Raw genomic sequence first — 17108 nt, forward strand, 5'->3', positions numbered from 1 at the left:
ATCGCCGCCATTGGGTCGTGTTCCCTGAAATCTTCGCTATTCGTTTCGACCATAGTTGTACATGTCACTACCTCTTGCTTCCCTTCGTCTACCCTCAACGTTATTTCTTTACCAGCACATCTCATCTCCAAGTTTACTTTCGCCAGATAGTCCGTGCCAATTATCAGCTCGTCGCCTAGTCCCGGTAGGATTAGCATCTCGTTCCTCTGTACTTTACCACCCATTCTTAATTCTGCATCTACCGCTTCTTTGATTATTATTGCTCTGCCATCGCCCATTCTTACTCACGTCTTTACTTCCTTGAATTTGCCAGTTTTTAATCTTCTCGCCATTGCATCACTTATAAAGCTCCTCGTCGCTCCCGTGTCAATCGCTGCTACTGCTTCTTCTCCGTTCACATACGCTGTTACCAATATGCGGCCGTCTGTGTATTTGAACATGCTTAATTTCTCCGAGGTTGCACTTCCCAAGACCCCATCCCCCGGTTCCAATGTGGTCTCTGGTCGTTTCCCTGTGGCTTCCTACAACAATCACGAGTGAGCACGCCTATCTTACCACAAATCCAGCAAAATTCTCTTCTTATGCCTCGGCACCCGTATGAGAAGTGACCACCTCTTCCGCATCGTCTGCAGGCCGTTCTTGTATCCACATATTCTTGTTGTGGCTCTGACCTCTGCTGTTGTTGGATCTCTGCTCGCTCTTCCTGTCTTTGTTCTGCCTGGAGACACTGGTACTGACCTTCTTGCCGCCGTGATATGAATGGCCTTGTGGTTGGTCGCATTGGTTCCCTGTCAGGAATAATATTTTCATAGTCTTGAGCTAAACTTACCAGCCCCTCAAGATTGCTGACCTCGCTTCGCTTTATGTATAGTTGGTACTCTCTGCGCGAGTTTCTGTAGATGCGGGTTAATTTCTGCTCCTCGGTGTAGCCCGCGTGACGCATGATTCCTTGTAGTGCCAATACATAATCTTTAAATAGCTCACCTTGTCGTTGTACGCGCATACGAATTTCATCTTCCAATTGCTCTAAGTATCGGGAGCTTAGGAAGAACTTCAGGAAGTCCTTCTTGAAGGCGTCCCACTCCTGCCAATGCCGGTTGTTATTCCTGTACCATACCAATGCTTTGTCCTTCAATAACTCCGGCAGCGCTTTCGGAATTTTGTTGCGGTTGATTTCATACCCATCTGCTAGCTCCTCCACTCTTTCGATGAATCCTAGGGGATCTTTGCCTCCGTCGTACTTTAATCCCCAGTTCCTTACTCTGTCCATGGTCGTTGCATATGTGCCAGGCTGTTGAATATAATTTGTCGTTGCGTACATACCAGGCTGCTGAATAAAATGTACCGGCGGTTGTCCGACCTCCAATTGATTGGGTGCACCATTTGCCTGTTTATCATTTCTTGGTGAATTTAGTTCGTTGCTTGTCTTTGACGCTTGCGGATTTGTTAGCCGCGCGTGCCGAATCGCCAACTCTGTGAATCGATCCCGTAAATTCTCGTTATCCTTCTCCTCTTGGATGAATGCCGCCAATCGTTTTCTTAGCTCGTCAACCGTTCCGCCATCCTCTAGCCCAAATTCCGTGCCGTAGGCTACCAGATCCTCTCGAGTGAGATAGTATACCCACGATACCTTTACCATTGTTTTGCTTTATATCCTCGTCGTATTAACCCAGAAGTGTGTGGATCTTGTTTCCCTCTTCGTTTCTGATGCTCTGAAAGTATATTTTAAAATTTGATTTATTTAACCTGCTCGGGCGCCAAAATGTGACGGACTTTTCCTTGACTTGCCGGGGTTGATCTCAGTCCGTCCAGGTTTCCTGGAAGTAGAAATTCCTAACGGTAATTCTGAAAGAATAACTCTGTTTTGTTCGATACAAGACGTTATAAAAATTATTTATTTGATAAAATTGTACTTTTCTACTCCTAGGCTGATTTCCTTGCTCTATAAGAGGTGACGGAGGTGATAAAGCCCTCGGCCAACCTCTGCGGTCGAATGGAGTGATAAAGCCTCCAGACGAGTATACTCTAAGTACAAATGAAGTGAAAAAGCCTTCAGGTGTACTCTTGGTCGGTAGTGATAAAGCCTACCGACTCGTATGCCTGTCTCCTAATCTCTGAATTTCAATGCGAACTCGTCGCCCTTATATACTAATTTTTGCACGCAGGCAAACGGTTATTTTATAATAACAACTTTGAGCTAATGGTATTAACAATATAAAACAACTGTTAATCCGGTAAATATTTCCTTCCCATGAATTTCCATGCACCATAATGCTCCTTATTGAATACAATGCCTTTGTACTTGCTCATACTGTGCTTTCCAGGCTTTGGTTTATATATTGTGTGTTTGTATATTTGCTTGTGGTCACCTGATTCTAATGTTGTGTTTTGCTTCTGCCTTCTGTTGTATGGCGTGCGTTGGTGTGTTGTATGCTAGTGCGTAAATATGTATAACGAAATTTCAATTAGTAGCGGCGCTTATTTTGACGACTTGCTGCTGATCTCCGTTCACTTAAGTTATTATGTATGTTGTATTTGTAACTGGGTACATTGGATTTTGAGTGTGCAAAGGGTTGATCGACCGCTGCATTTTTATGTTTTTGTGCGTATCTACTTTCCAAATATTTAATGCATATTAGGGTGATCCTATATTCAAAGTTTATGTTTGCGAAAATGTAAATATTTGGCTTGCGTGCAAAAGTGCGCAAGTGTAATTTGCTCTTCAATTTAATAATTATAAATTCAATGTACAACAGAATATATGTATTTAGGGCATAATTCATAAAGGTATACATATGTATATTTCTGGTGCTTCATGCAAAAAATATATAAGTGATAAAAATTCAAGTATAAATTCCAAGTTATTTCCAAAGTGATAAAAATTCAAGTATAAATTCCAAGTTATTTCCAAATGTATGCTATTTGCAAAAATATATAGATATGTGTATGTTGTGAGGATACAAAGTCCTCGGCTTTGGGGTCCTCACAATTCCATAAAATTGTCCGTTTCGGATGTAAGTTTTTTGGGGGCAGACGAGATTTTAAATCTTTTAACTCCTTGAGTTTTGGAGCCACCTTTTTGGTTTCATCGTCACTAATTTTTGAGCTTTGTTTTATGACGCTTACAAATGAGAATTAACAAAAATTTAACTTCAGAGAGAAAAAACTTTTTTTTTTTTGAATAGAGAGTATTTGCTTTTAACTATGTGAGGGAGTTACGTTTAAATATTCACGTTAAATAGCAAGAGAGAATAATTCTCAAAACCAAAAAAAGTTTTTAAGTTAAATTTATTTGAGGGTGAGACTGAGCAAATTTGACCACTGTGCTGCGTTTGCACTATATTTAATATATTTAACATGTATATGAGGGTGGTTTAAATATACGTGGGAAAATTATGTGAGATATATGTATATATACGTATTAAAAGTATCTCGGGGGTAAATTATTATAATTTTGATACGGGAAATTAGTTCGTATGAGATTATCTAAAAAATGTGTTTTTTTTTTTTGTGTTTTCGGTGTGACTTAGAGGAGTCTTATTTAGCTTCGATTTGTTGGACTGTAGAGGCTTTGAGGAGAGAGAAATTAGGAGCTTATCGAAATTCTTAATGGGGATTGAGAATTTATAGCGTGAAAATTTAATGCGAGAAAAGTGCTATTACACGCACTGCACCACTCTTGTACCACTGTGCACGAGATTTTATTTCACCGCTTATGTCGTTTTCTTTCTTTTGTATATCCGTATGTATGTATACGCAAGTATGGAGATTTAAAAATATTTTTTGCGTTTTGTGTTAATTTAAATAGGGATAAATAAGAAAACTTTAGAGGTTTTGCTATGATAAACAGCAAGAGAAGACACTGTATCGATTTAAGAGGGATTAAATAATTTTAGTTAAGCGTTTTTAATTGGCGGCCACCGTGGTGTGATGGTAGCGTGCTCCGCCTATGACACCGTATGCCGTGGGTTCAACTCCCGGGCAAAGCAACATCAAAATTTTAGAAATAAGATTTTTCAATTAGAAGCAAATTTTTCTAAGCGGGGTCGCCCCTCGGCAGTGTCTGGCAAGCGCTCCGATTGTATTTCTGCCATGAAAAGCTCTCAGTGAAAACTCATCTGCCTTGCAGATGCCGTTCGGAGTCGGCATAAAACATGTAGGTCCCGTCCGGCCAATTTGTAGGGAAAAATCAAGAGGAGCACGACGCAAATTGGAAGAGAAGCTCGGCCTTAGATCTCTTCGGAGGTTATCGCGCCTTACATTTATTTTTTATTTTTTAAATAATTTTAGAGCGATATACAACTGTAATGCCGAGAAAATTATTTGAGAGGTAAAATCGATATACGTGCCCACTGTATCTAGCTTAGTTTTTCTTATTATGTTTTGCACATGTACCGTATTGAGTTGTGCAATATGGGGTTATTGCTATATGTATATATATATATATATATATATGTATGTATATATACGAATGGTATGTGCAAGTTTTGGCGGGAAATTATAACTTTTGGCGGGAAATAATAATTTTTTGAGGATCAAATTGCCTTACTTTTTCCGATTTTATATATATTTCTTGTGTGGGGGTGTATTAAATCGCATTTAATACTCACAATTTTTTGGAAAATGGGTGGGGTCGCTGGTTCCTTAGTGGCGTCGAAGAACCACTGTTTAGGGGAGCATTACAAAATAAATTTACCTTCCTTTATGTGTATGCGGCTGCTGCGGTGATGGCGATGATGGCACGGAGGTGGTGGCGAATGGATGCGCTTGGATGTGGCCGTGATAACGATGAAGTAATGGCGGTGCTCTGATATTATGTTGAGGGTGTCCAGTAGTGGGTAGTTGCTGGAACTTTGCGCTTTACACAATTTACTATGGAGACTACTTCTCAAATAAAATGGCACTTTCAAATTCACAAAGCAAATCCTTTTCTTTAATTTAGGATTTAGATTATAGATTGAAGTTTTTTTTTTACAAATTGATAAGGGTTTCAAACTTGGAGTTTTTACACAATTTTATTTCCACACCGAATGGTTAAAAGAATTTCGATAATAAAAGGTAAAGCAAAAATGTCAAAACAATAATAAAAATATGTATGTGTAGATAGTCACATCTGTCAACCCATTGTTGGGGTTGCCAGAGAGGTGAAATACGCTGGCGTGTTAGCGTACAATACAAACGTCTCAAATACTTAAAATTAATAAGGAATATGTACGTAATAGGATATACGTATTTGTACATACAAATAATTCAAGATGCGTACTTATACGTAAAAGGTACATATGTAAATAAATTCAATATAAAATTCAGGTAAATTCATTTAAATTCATGTTTAGGTTTTCTTAAGCCTAATTTCTATTAAATAGAAGGGTTGGCTGTTGGCGACTACGACAGTCGATCAAACAGCAGGACTTAAGTAGAAATTTTACTAAATTTGGAAATTAAAAAGCTTATATTTCATAAACTAAGAGTTTCCTAGAGCTGCGGATGATAATTTTGTGATTTTTAGGACCCCATGTACACCTACAAATGAACAGAAGTTTGAAAATCGTGGCACCTTATTCAAAATATTCCCCAAATCCAGGAAAACATTTCAAAGGCGAAAACAAGGACCACCAGTTCATGGTCATCCTAATGTGTTCTCAACAGATGCATTAGGACGCATTTATTCAGTTCATCTAAATAATGCTGAGTGGTTTTACTTGCGATTGTTGTTAATTAATATTCGTGGCCCAACATCATTCCAAGCTTTAAGAACAATTATTGGTGAATTGTGCGCTACATATCGTGAAGCATGTCAACAATTAAAATTGTTGGAGGATGATAAGCATTGGGAAGATACGCTTGCCGTTTCAGCTGTAATAGCCAGTCCACATCAAATACGAACATTAATTTCTATAATAATTGCAATGTGCTCCTCATCTAATCCATTGGAATTATGGAATAGTTTCAAAGATTATATGGCAGATGATATTTTAAACCAAATGCGTCGAAATACTGCAAATTATGAGTTTGAATTCACATTGGAAATTTACAATGAAGCATTGATAAGGAGATTGTAGATATCAAACAAATTGTTAGTACAATTGGGCATACCAGCGGCAAATCGTCCAATGCATAATATGTTCAATCGAGAACTAGAGCGTAAATACCATTATGATTGCAATGAACTAAACTTATTTGTAACATCAAATTTAACGAAATTGAATGACCAACATCAACATGTTTATGATGCACACAAGAAACCATTGGAAGTACTTGATAGAACTTTGAAAGATCTACGAGGAAGGCAAGCAGTCTTTGGAGGTGCCATAATTTATTGGCTGTAGATTTCAGGCAAACATTACCTGTGATCCCAAAATGCACGGCTGCAGATGAAATCAATGCATGTTTAAAATCATTGTATTTATGGAGACATGTAAACACGCTTACACTTACTACAAACGTACGTGTGTAACTACAGAACGATCGGTCAGCAGCTGAATTTTCACAGCAATTACTGAAAATCGGAAATGGCCAAATGTCTGTCGATCCAACAGGAATGATTACATTGCCTAACAATTTCTGCACTTTTGCACAGTCTAAAGAGGCATTGGTACAGAGTGTATTTCCAAACATAGTTTAACATTACAAAAACTATGATTGGCTCAGCGAAAGAAAAATAAGGACGTCAATGATATAAATGCAGCTATTCTGATCAAATACCTGGTGACATAGTTGCATATAAGTCAGTGGACACTATTACTGATCAAGATGATGTCATAAATTATCCACCTGAATTCTTAAACTAACTCGATTTGCCAGGCCTACCACCTCGTAATTTACGATTAAAAATTGGAGCACCGATTATTATGCTGCGCAACATTAATATGCCACGACTTTGCAACGGTACCAGACTCGCTGTGAAGAAGCTAATGGGTAACGTTATCGAAGCAATAATTTTGAAAGGGAAGTACAAAGCAGAAGACGTTTTGATACCCTGAATCCCACTGATTCCAACGGATTTACCATTCGATTTCAAACGTTTGCAGTTCCCTATTCGCGTTGCCTTCGCTATGACAATTAATAAGGCGCAAGGACAGTCTCTACATATGTGCGGTATTAATTTCGAATACCCTATTTTTTCTCTTGGACAGTTGTATGTAGCTTGCTCACGAGTAGGCAAACCATCGTCATTATTCATTTACGCGAAAGATGGAAAAACCAAAAACGTTGTCTGCTAAAAAGTGCTACAATAAAGTTCGAATGAATTGGCAAATATTAAGAGTTATTTCATTTCCTTCTTTGGGAGTTATTTCATTTATTAAAGTCGGGAGTTATTTCATTTGTATTGGGACTTATTTCATTGGGAGTTATCTCATGGGACTTATTTCATTTGGGAGTTATTTCATTGCGCCATTGTATGTGTAAAGGATGAGAATATGGCAACCCTAAACTCGCCACTAACTCGCTTAACTGATATTATCACTGGGTCAGGCGGCGTTGTCCGAGTCGCGGTACTACAAACATCCACTGGAACCATCCGTTACCGATACTGTTGAAAGCCCGAATCTTTCAAAGGGGGGGAGGATGTTCGGAACCACAATCGCCACCGCAAAGTGAGATGAATTTAAGGAATTGGGTGTTTATTTTGATTCCAAGCTGAATTTCATAAGTCACATAAAATTTGTTGTTTCCAAAGCGTACGCAATGTTATCTTTTATTCGTCTTAACTGTTCGTCATCTTGTGATCCCTATAATCTCAAACTATTGTACTCGTATCTAGTTCGGTCCAGGTTGGAGGCTCTTCCATGCAGTTCATGTTAAGAGCCTGGAGTCTGTTCAGAGAGCCCTTGTACGCTTAGCCTTGCGATCGTTGAACTTTGAGAACCCTTTACCGGCTTATATATCTCGTTGTCGGCTAATAGATCTCATGACATTGGACTCAAGAAAACTCTGTTGTCAATGTATGTGGTCTTTGATATAATTACTGGCTGAATTGATTGTTAGTACCTTCTCACGAGAATTCGCTTTAATGTAACTGTAATGTTCTGTTCTATGTTGGTGTTGTTATAACTCTTCATGCAATGAATGGGGACTATTATTAGGAGGCCATTGTCTCAATTTTATGCTTATTTTTCTCTCTTGGCGTTTGATTTTTGTTATACTAAGTTTGCTTTTAAGAGTCAACTTAGTTTAACTATACTTTATATATATATATATGTACATATTTATATTAAATCATATTGTTTGTTGGTTAAATAAATAAATAAATAGCTGGAGCCTTGAACTGGCGAGCGCAGGACATGAACACAGAACGTGCCCAACCGTTTCTTCCTGCAGCTCCCATTTCCTTCCAGTTAGTATGCCCATCGTGAGCCATAAGTCTTCTCTTTTCAGAGATATGGGTCCCTTTATTAGTTTAATATCGTAGACATTGCACATGATCTTGGAATTTTGCAGCCAGCGCTTTTCTGCTTGATAGAACATCCGCAACTCCTGTCTTCTATTGATTTATTCCAAACGGATTGGGACGTCCATCGTCGATTCAGCGAGTGTTTCACCCCCTTCACCAACTCATCGGCTTTCGTTACCTTCTATTCCTTTATGACCGGGGACCCAGTATAGAATTATGGTCTGGCCTGGGCGAAATTTTTCCAATGCTTCTTTGCAATTTAGAACACTTCTTGATGAAGTGTTTAACACTTGAGCAGTGCGGTTGTCTCCGTGCTAACTTTGCTTTTTAATTGTTATGTCGTCTTGCGCTAACTGTTTGGCCCTCTGCGGCTTAACAGATAAACCTATTAACGCGATCTCCAGATTGGACAAAATCAAAATTGATTTTATTGAGATTGTCGAGTCGGTAAACTATGGATCTCTCCTAAGCCTGGTATCGATTCGAATAAATGGGTCCTACGTTCGAACAAAAAAGCAAATGCGGGTGTTAGTGTTATTGCGCACTCGACCAAAGTGCAAAAGCCTGTTCCACCTGTGCATTTTAATGATGATGTTGTTCCTGCTCACACTGCAACTTCGATTGCAGTGTTGCCTGGTAATAATACTGGTTCTACTGCTTCTGGTACTAATGCTTTTGTTGCTGCTGCCGCTCTTACTAAAGCGCCTGCTGATAATACGTGTTTGACTGGTTCAGCTGATAACTCTAACGACGTTGCTGATGCTGTTTCTGCTAGTGCTTATGATGTTGCTGTTTCTGCTGGGTCTGCTACAATTACTGGTTTGACTGGTTCTGTTTATAATGAAGCTGTTACTACTGTCGCGGCTAATACAAAAGCTATTATGCATTCGGCCGTTAACCCTACTTCTAATTCTCTTTCTACTGATTTATTAACTACGCCTGGTGCCGAAACTGGTTTGGCAAGTATTATTTCAGCTCCTGAAAAATCATCAGCTGATGGTGCACAGTGGTCCCCTGTTACGAGAAGGAGTGCCAAAAGAATCCTCAACCCAGGCGTCGTATAACTGGATCCAACAATGATACCGAGCTTGGCGTAAAGATTCCACGCAAATGGCTGCACCTATCATCGTTCCTGCCTAAGGTTACGTCTGATGATATGTTGATAAACATGCGCATATCGATAGTAATTCGATTTTGTGCTCTAATTTAATTAGAAAAGGTAATGATCCTAACAATATGAAATTCGTAAATTTTAAACTTGGTGTTCCTCAAATGTATTTTAATAAGCTGTTGACCTCTAGCTGTGCTGTGGTCATCAAACGTTGCTGTTCGTCCTTTTGATTTTATTCAAAAAGCCGTTCAGTCCCAGCCCAAAAAATAAATAGCTCCTACGCTACTGGTGGTAGTAAAGTTTGTATTTACTATCAAAATACTTCGTATCAGAACCATAATTGAGTTTATCTACACACTGTCCTTAGAGCTAGACTATGAATGTTTCGTTCTTACTGAAACTTGGCTAAATGAGAATTTTTTTGATGCGGAATTTTTCAATCCGGCTCTGTTTGATGTATTTCGCAAGGATAGAGACTATGCTAAAACTGGTCTTAGTAGTGGTGGTGGTGTACTCATTGCTGCACGCAAACACCTTCGAGGTTCATTGTTTCATTTACATAATACTGAATCTTTGCTGGATCAACTATGCATTAAATTACAGGGCGCTTGTGGTTTCCAGTACATTTGTGTGTCTTATATTCCGCCGGGTAGTTCTGATGCCCTATATAAGGCATATGTGGATAATATATTGACTGTGCATGATACAATTGGGGAGAATCAACTTTGTATCCTGGGGGATTGTAATATGGGTAATATTTCATTGAGCTCTTTGGTTGGTAATGCCGTTTTAACTCCATCGAATGTTACTACGGTCTCTGAGTCATACCTTATTGATAACTTTCAATGTATAGAACTAGTACAAATTAATAGCCTTTTAAACTTACTAGACAGGGTCTTGGATCTAATATTTGTAAGCCACAATGTTAACCATAAGCTCTCGACAGCAGCTAGTTACATCTCCCCTCCAAATCAACATCATAGCCCATTGATGCTGGAGCTTGAGTTTTAGCAAAATTTCGAACTACCAACTTGTGATAATAGAGTTGCCTTTAACTACTCGCGGTGTAATTTTGATGAGTTAAACATTTTGTTTGATTTGAATTGGGACCATCTTTTTGGAAATGCACATGTAACTCGTTGTTATGATATTTTTAAGTGAACAATTTATGACATCTGTGTGAATAGCATCCCTCTTCATAGAGCAACAAAAATAAACGTCCGTGGTTCTCCAAAGAACTCAAACGGTTAAGGAATTTAAAGAATAAGTTCTATAAAAAATAAACCCTCTACCAATGCCAATGTTCGTGATGTAGCGCTCGTTTTACAGAGCTGAATTTAATAAGCTCAAACGATTTTTGTATCGGCAGTACATTCATAATGTTGAAAACAGTATTAAATGTAACCCTAAATTGTTCGGATATTCCGACATTGGTCCGCCTTAGAGGTGTTTCGGCCAACTCAATTTCGGAAGCGGCTGACTTATTCGCTAAATTATTTTCCTCGAATTTGCATGGAATTTGACTTATTACCGCCTATCCTTAAAGGTGGTAACAAAAATGATATCGAAAATTATAGGCCGATATCCAAACTTACCACTATGTCAAAGCTATTAGAGTGCATAGTTAAGAATAAAATTTACTTCTCCGTGAACCATCTACTATGTCCTCAGCAGCACGGGTTCGTTGCGGGTAGATCTACCATAACTAATCTGGCTGTTTTTACGGAAGACTGTTTGGATTCCTTTCAAAAGGGCTACCAAATCGACGCGGTCTATACTGATTTTTCTAAGGCTTTCGAAATGGTATCGCATCGAATACTACTGGCAAAACTTGAATGCTTGGCCTTTCACACTGAGTTTTTGAAGTGGATCTCTTCTTACTTAGAGAACAGAAGTTGTGTCGTTCATCTAGATAATGTGTCATCTTTTCCATTCACCCCAACTTCCGGCGTCCCCCAGGGTAGCGTTTTGGCTCCGTTATTATTTGTCATATTTATTAACAACATATCATCTTGCTTTTCAAGGTGTAAGTTTCTCTTTATGCGGATGACTTAAAAGTTTACCATGAAATCAAGTGCTTGGATGATTCTTTAATCTTACAAAGTGAGCTTAGAAACTTATACCATTGGTGTGCCCGTAATCTTATATTCCTTTTGGTAAGTGTCATTTTACTACTTACCCTAAAGGTTCTGGTTTAGTTCCTACATCGTATAATATCTCAGACGTTCAATCAAAAAAGTTAACTGAAGTCAAAGATCAGAGTGTTTATTTTGATACCAAGCTTACTTTTACCGCTCACATAAGCTATATAGTTTCTAAAGCGTACGCGATGTTGGCTTTCCTCCGCCGTAACTGCTCATCATTTTCAGATCCTTATACTCTCAAACTATTGTACACATCTTTAGTGAGATCGAGGTTTGATATGTGGTATTTGTTTGGAGACCTTTTCATGCTGTTTATGTCAAGAGGTTGGAGTCTGTTCATAGAGCTTTTGTGCGCTTTGCGTTGTGGTCGATGAACTTTGTAGACACTGTACCATCATATCACTCTCGCTGTTTACTGATAAATCTTATGTCACTAGACTCCAGGCGAACTCTGCTGTCAATGTGCGTTGTCTTTGATATCGTTTCAGGCTCAATTGACTGTTCTTACCTCCTTATGAAAATTCGTTTTAATGTACCCTGTCGTATCCTTCGCTGTAACGATTTGTTTTATATGGGTGTTGCTACAACGGTTTATGCAATGAATTGTGCCCGTAGGAGAACACTTGCTCAATTTAATGTTTATTCCTATTCCTTAGCTTTTGATTTTAGTTGTAATAAATTTACATTAAAGGACCTGATAATCAGATACTTGTCATAAAGTTAACTATACTTTTTATATAAGATATGTAAACTTCAAGTTGTGTATACTACAGTCTACAAACACCTTGTTTATTCATTAAATATTTAAATAAATAAATAAATAAGTACTGTGTGAGATTATTGCCTTAATAGCCGCCTAACTATTAATATATATATTGACGCGACTGCAGCTTAAGCACGCTTCCTCCAGAATTTCTGCTGTTTTTCTCCGGCTCAATTGTGGTCTCAAGATCTCTTTCGAAGCTCAGGCACGTGACCATATATTCCGTTTATAGGATATTATATGGCACTATACTGCTATGGCCATATGGCCTACACTCAAGCTGCCCCGAGGCCTCAAGCCTTCTTGCAGTTGCTAACGCAAGGTTTTTGGCCATTAGGTCTGCAGGCAGGATGTGTAGAATGACGTGCAATGCTGCTTTCGGGTTAGTTTTAAGGGCTCCCCTTATGCTAATCAATGATACCTGCTACGCGATGGGAATCCTGTTATAAATATGAAACCTTCGGGAAGTGTCTTTATCGTTAATACAACAACAACAACAGCAGGTAAGCAGGTGTGCCAAAGCTTCGTAGCGCTGTCATTACCTGCATCAAGTTCGAAGTCTTAAAAGCATTTCTAATATCCAAAGTAATCAGTGCAGAGTTTCCCTTTATTTTGATCTCCGGCTATGGCCTCACGAGCTATATTGATAACTGTTTCAATTGCATACTATATCGTTGATTTTTATTCGAAATCGAAATTGACTGTTTGACAAGCCACCTGGGCTTTCCAGGGCCTGTTGCACACACTCACTAATAATACGCTCGAGAAAACTTTCCTATCGAATCCAACATACAAAGTGGCCTATATGAGGATGTCTGGTGGGGCACCTTACCAGGTTTCAGCAAAAGGACCCGCCTATGTTGTTGTTGTCCTGTAACAAGTACCATTAAGACACTAGCCCGACCATTTCGGGAACGATTTAGTATGACCACATGAAACCTTCAATATCATAACGCCCTAAGGGGTGGACCTAGATTCATGAGAAGCTTGGGGTCGCCACAGCCGCGCCTGCTAAAGATACAGAACTCGCCACGGGTAGGTGAGGTCGACAATTAGGTTAGAGAAGCTATAAAATTAAAAGGGTTGCGCTACACAACCCCTTGAATCAGCTTCGTATTTTAGTTGCCTCTTACGACAGGCATATATGCCGCTGGTATATTCTAAGCACGCTAATCCACTGGCGGGATCAGTCTTTGTCGTTTCCCTGAGTGGGAGAAGACGCGTTCTTGGATACAGGCGCTGAAGAGATCCGTAAGTTCTGATGTTCTATACAATATCGCTAATTTAAAGGCTATGCTTGACACTCCATCCGTTACTGGGGACTTATTGTCTGCAACTCTATATGTTTCATTCAATACCTCCTGCTCTGTTATTCCTGGGATTTCCATATCTTCGAGGTCCTCGCCCATAGAACCAGTAATCTTATGTCGGATAAAGAGTTTCGACGGTCCTTCTCACATATCGGGCGAATGCCCTGATTACTCTGATTTCTGCCCTTTAATTTCAGCCATCGCCGTGCTTTAAGCATATCCTCAAGGATCAAGATCGGCACTATACATTAGTTTCTTGAAGCACACTTACTTCCTCTCTTTTATAGCATTTTTAGGCGGTGTTCTTTGAGCTACGTAGGTACTGTGTAGCTCATCATATCGTCGTTCCGCCAGCATACAGCAGTCCGATTTATTCTTGCGTGATTTCTGGGCATGGCAGCATCACACTTGAACCGACAGGCCTTCCGCATGTGTACTTCGTACTGTGCCATCATTCCAAACAATATCAAATGTTTGTGGTTCTAACAGGTGTTGTTTCCATCTTCTTCTTTGAAGTTGATTGGAGGATATCCTTGGTGAAGTTTCCACTAGCTCTAATAATAGTTTTAAGGTAGCTGTGTATGTAGACGATACTGATGGACCACCTTGCTAATCTCGTTATTTCGCTACTAGCAAACATGAGATATATAAAGGAGTATCTACTGCCAATATCGAATGTATATTTCCCCGGTTCATTTAGAAGTTCTAGCCTCAAGTGAATCCAGCCATCGCCGGTGCCATCTTCGCCTGCGGAAGAAGTTTTCCTGGTATCCATATTGAGGCTTTCTCAGCAGAGTCCGAGAGCTAATCTTGTTCCTGAGCATATAAAGCCTTCGGTATCAAAAATTATATATAGCTTCATGGTGGAACTATACAAGGTGGCAGCACGGTGAGAGCTGATTTGTTCTTTTTTAACATGATTCAATCACAAGAGGTTTGCTCAGCTGACACATTTTTTGACAATTGCAACCATTTTGCTCCCAAATCGAATTGGTATCCATTAACTGTGTTGTTTCTATGCGATTTTTCGAAAAATATTAGTAGTAGAAATAGGAAGAAATCAGTTTACAAATACCCGATAAGTACTGACCTGCATAATTCCTTTCAATTATTTTTTTAATTTTAGGATGAATTTATTAACTACTAGCAGACCCGGCAGACATTGTTCTGCCCTAAATTTGGTCTATCTGCATACATTTTAATAAGCTTTTTCCGCCTAACTCTGCCCTCCCCCTCTTCACTTTTTCTTAATCCTCTAATTCACTCCTCCCTCCGTCTTTTTCGCTTGATCTATCTCTATCTTTGTCTCACTCTATCCATTTCTCAGTCTCCTTCTCCTCCCCTCAAGTTTTTCCCATTCTTCTTCATCTCTTATTGGCAGTCCTAGAGCGTGGTATGTATTTTGTTCCAGTCCCATTCCGAGTTCCAGTCCCCTCCGAGTCTCAGTCCCAATCCTAGTCCTAATCTCATTACCAGCCCGTCTCTGGTCTACTTCCCCGAAAAAAGGATCGTAAATAATACATCGGTATAAATTACTCTGTACTAAAGCACACATCAACAGCTTCAATTTGATACCCATAATGTGAAAACACATCCTAGTGTTACCCTGGTCCACATTTTGGCCTATATCTCGAGACCCTAGTCACACATCGGTACAAATTACTCTGTACTAAAGCACACATCAACAGCTTCAATTTGATACCCATAATGTAAAAACACATCCTAGTGTTACCCCGATCCACGTTTTGGACTATATCTCGAGACCCTAGTCACAAATAGATTTGAAAATTACCCTGCACTCATCAACAGCTTTCATTTGTTATCCTTGTTGTATAAACACTTTCTAGGGGTATCGGGGTCCACGTTTTGGCCTCAATGTCGAGACCCTAGTCACCAATAGGTATGAATAGTACCCTGTACTAAATCACTCATCAACAGCTTTCATTTGTTATCCATATTTTATAAACACATTCTAGGGGTACCCGGGTCCACATTTTGGCCTATATCTCGAGACCCTAGTCACCCACGGGTACGAAAAATACCCCGTATCAAAGTACTCATAAACGGCTTCCATTTGATACCCACATTGTACAAACATATCCCAGGATTACCCATGTCCACGTTTTGATCTCAAGACCCTATGCAGAACGGGATAAAAAGTGTGCTATGTCTGTCTTCTGGTTCTTGAGTTATAAATAGTGTAACTAACACCACTTTCTCTTATATATTGTCACGGATAATAGCATCACTAAATTATCCCATCACTAAGGCGATGCTAAGGCCATGCCAAGCAGTATTTACGTTAATAATCAAATCAAGTATACACATATATAAGACAGCCCAGAGAGATGTCACACACAGATGCATTTGCTTATATGCCTATGTGCGCGCGAGAGACTGTAAACTACAAACATTCACATCAATAATTCAATCTTTATGTATCTACATAAACGAATAAATAATTGCGTCTACACATATGTACGTATAGGAGCAGTGGAGCGGCAATGCACAAACACATGCATATATCTTATCTGAGTTGTCACAAGAGAGAGCAATAATTTGTGCACGTAGTTGTGGCTGGCGATTTTGTAGCCGAAACAACTAGTAAGTTCTGGAAATCGAAGAGCTTAGAAGTATGCAGTGTAAACTATAAAAGCGGGGCAAGCGAGTAAGAAGTAATTCAGTTTGATTTGAGTTGTCAAGCAGTTCCGATTAAGACGATATCTAGCGAGCAATAGCAGTATTATTTTGAATAGCAGAGTTTCATTGAGCTATCAATCAGTGTGGTTATTAAGCAAGCTATTAGTTGCACAGTTTGAGTGTTATTGTGAAGTACTTTAATAAAGGCCATTTTGCATCACTACAAATTGGAGTTATTTATTCAACAGTTTAGTGATTCGAACTTAGCAGAGGATTGCAAATAAGAGGATTTGCAAGTAAATTCGTTACAATTGGTGTCAGAAGAGGAATTGTTGAATAAATTCCGAAGATTGGGAATACAACTTGGACATGGCAAAGTTCAGTGAATTGAAGTTCCAGCAGCTGAAAAAGGAGTTGGAGAACCGTGGATTAAATACAACCGGCAATAAAATCGAACTTCAAGCACGGCTACGAGAGGTAATGGAGTCGCAAGGAATTGATGTGGACGAGTTTGTCTTTTATCCTGATGGGGACGAAACAACAACAAAAATTGAAGAGAAAAACGAAACATCGCAGACGGTTACCAGCACAGACTTGAACATGATATTGGCTGCAATATCTGCACAAACATCGACAGTAGCATCAATGTCGTCGCAACTGGCATCCCAACTGGAAGCGCAAGAGGCACGTATAACAGAAATGTCATCGCAAATATCCACCAACATGTCATCACAATTGGAATCGC

This window comes from Eurosta solidaginis, chromosome 3 (genome assembly GCF_040869045.1).
Source record: "Eurosta solidaginis isolate ZX-2024a chromosome 3, ASM4086904v1, whole genome shotgun sequence".
NCBI classification, from domain to species: Eukaryota; Metazoa; Arthropoda; class Insecta; order Diptera; family Tephritidae; genus Eurosta; species Eurosta solidaginis.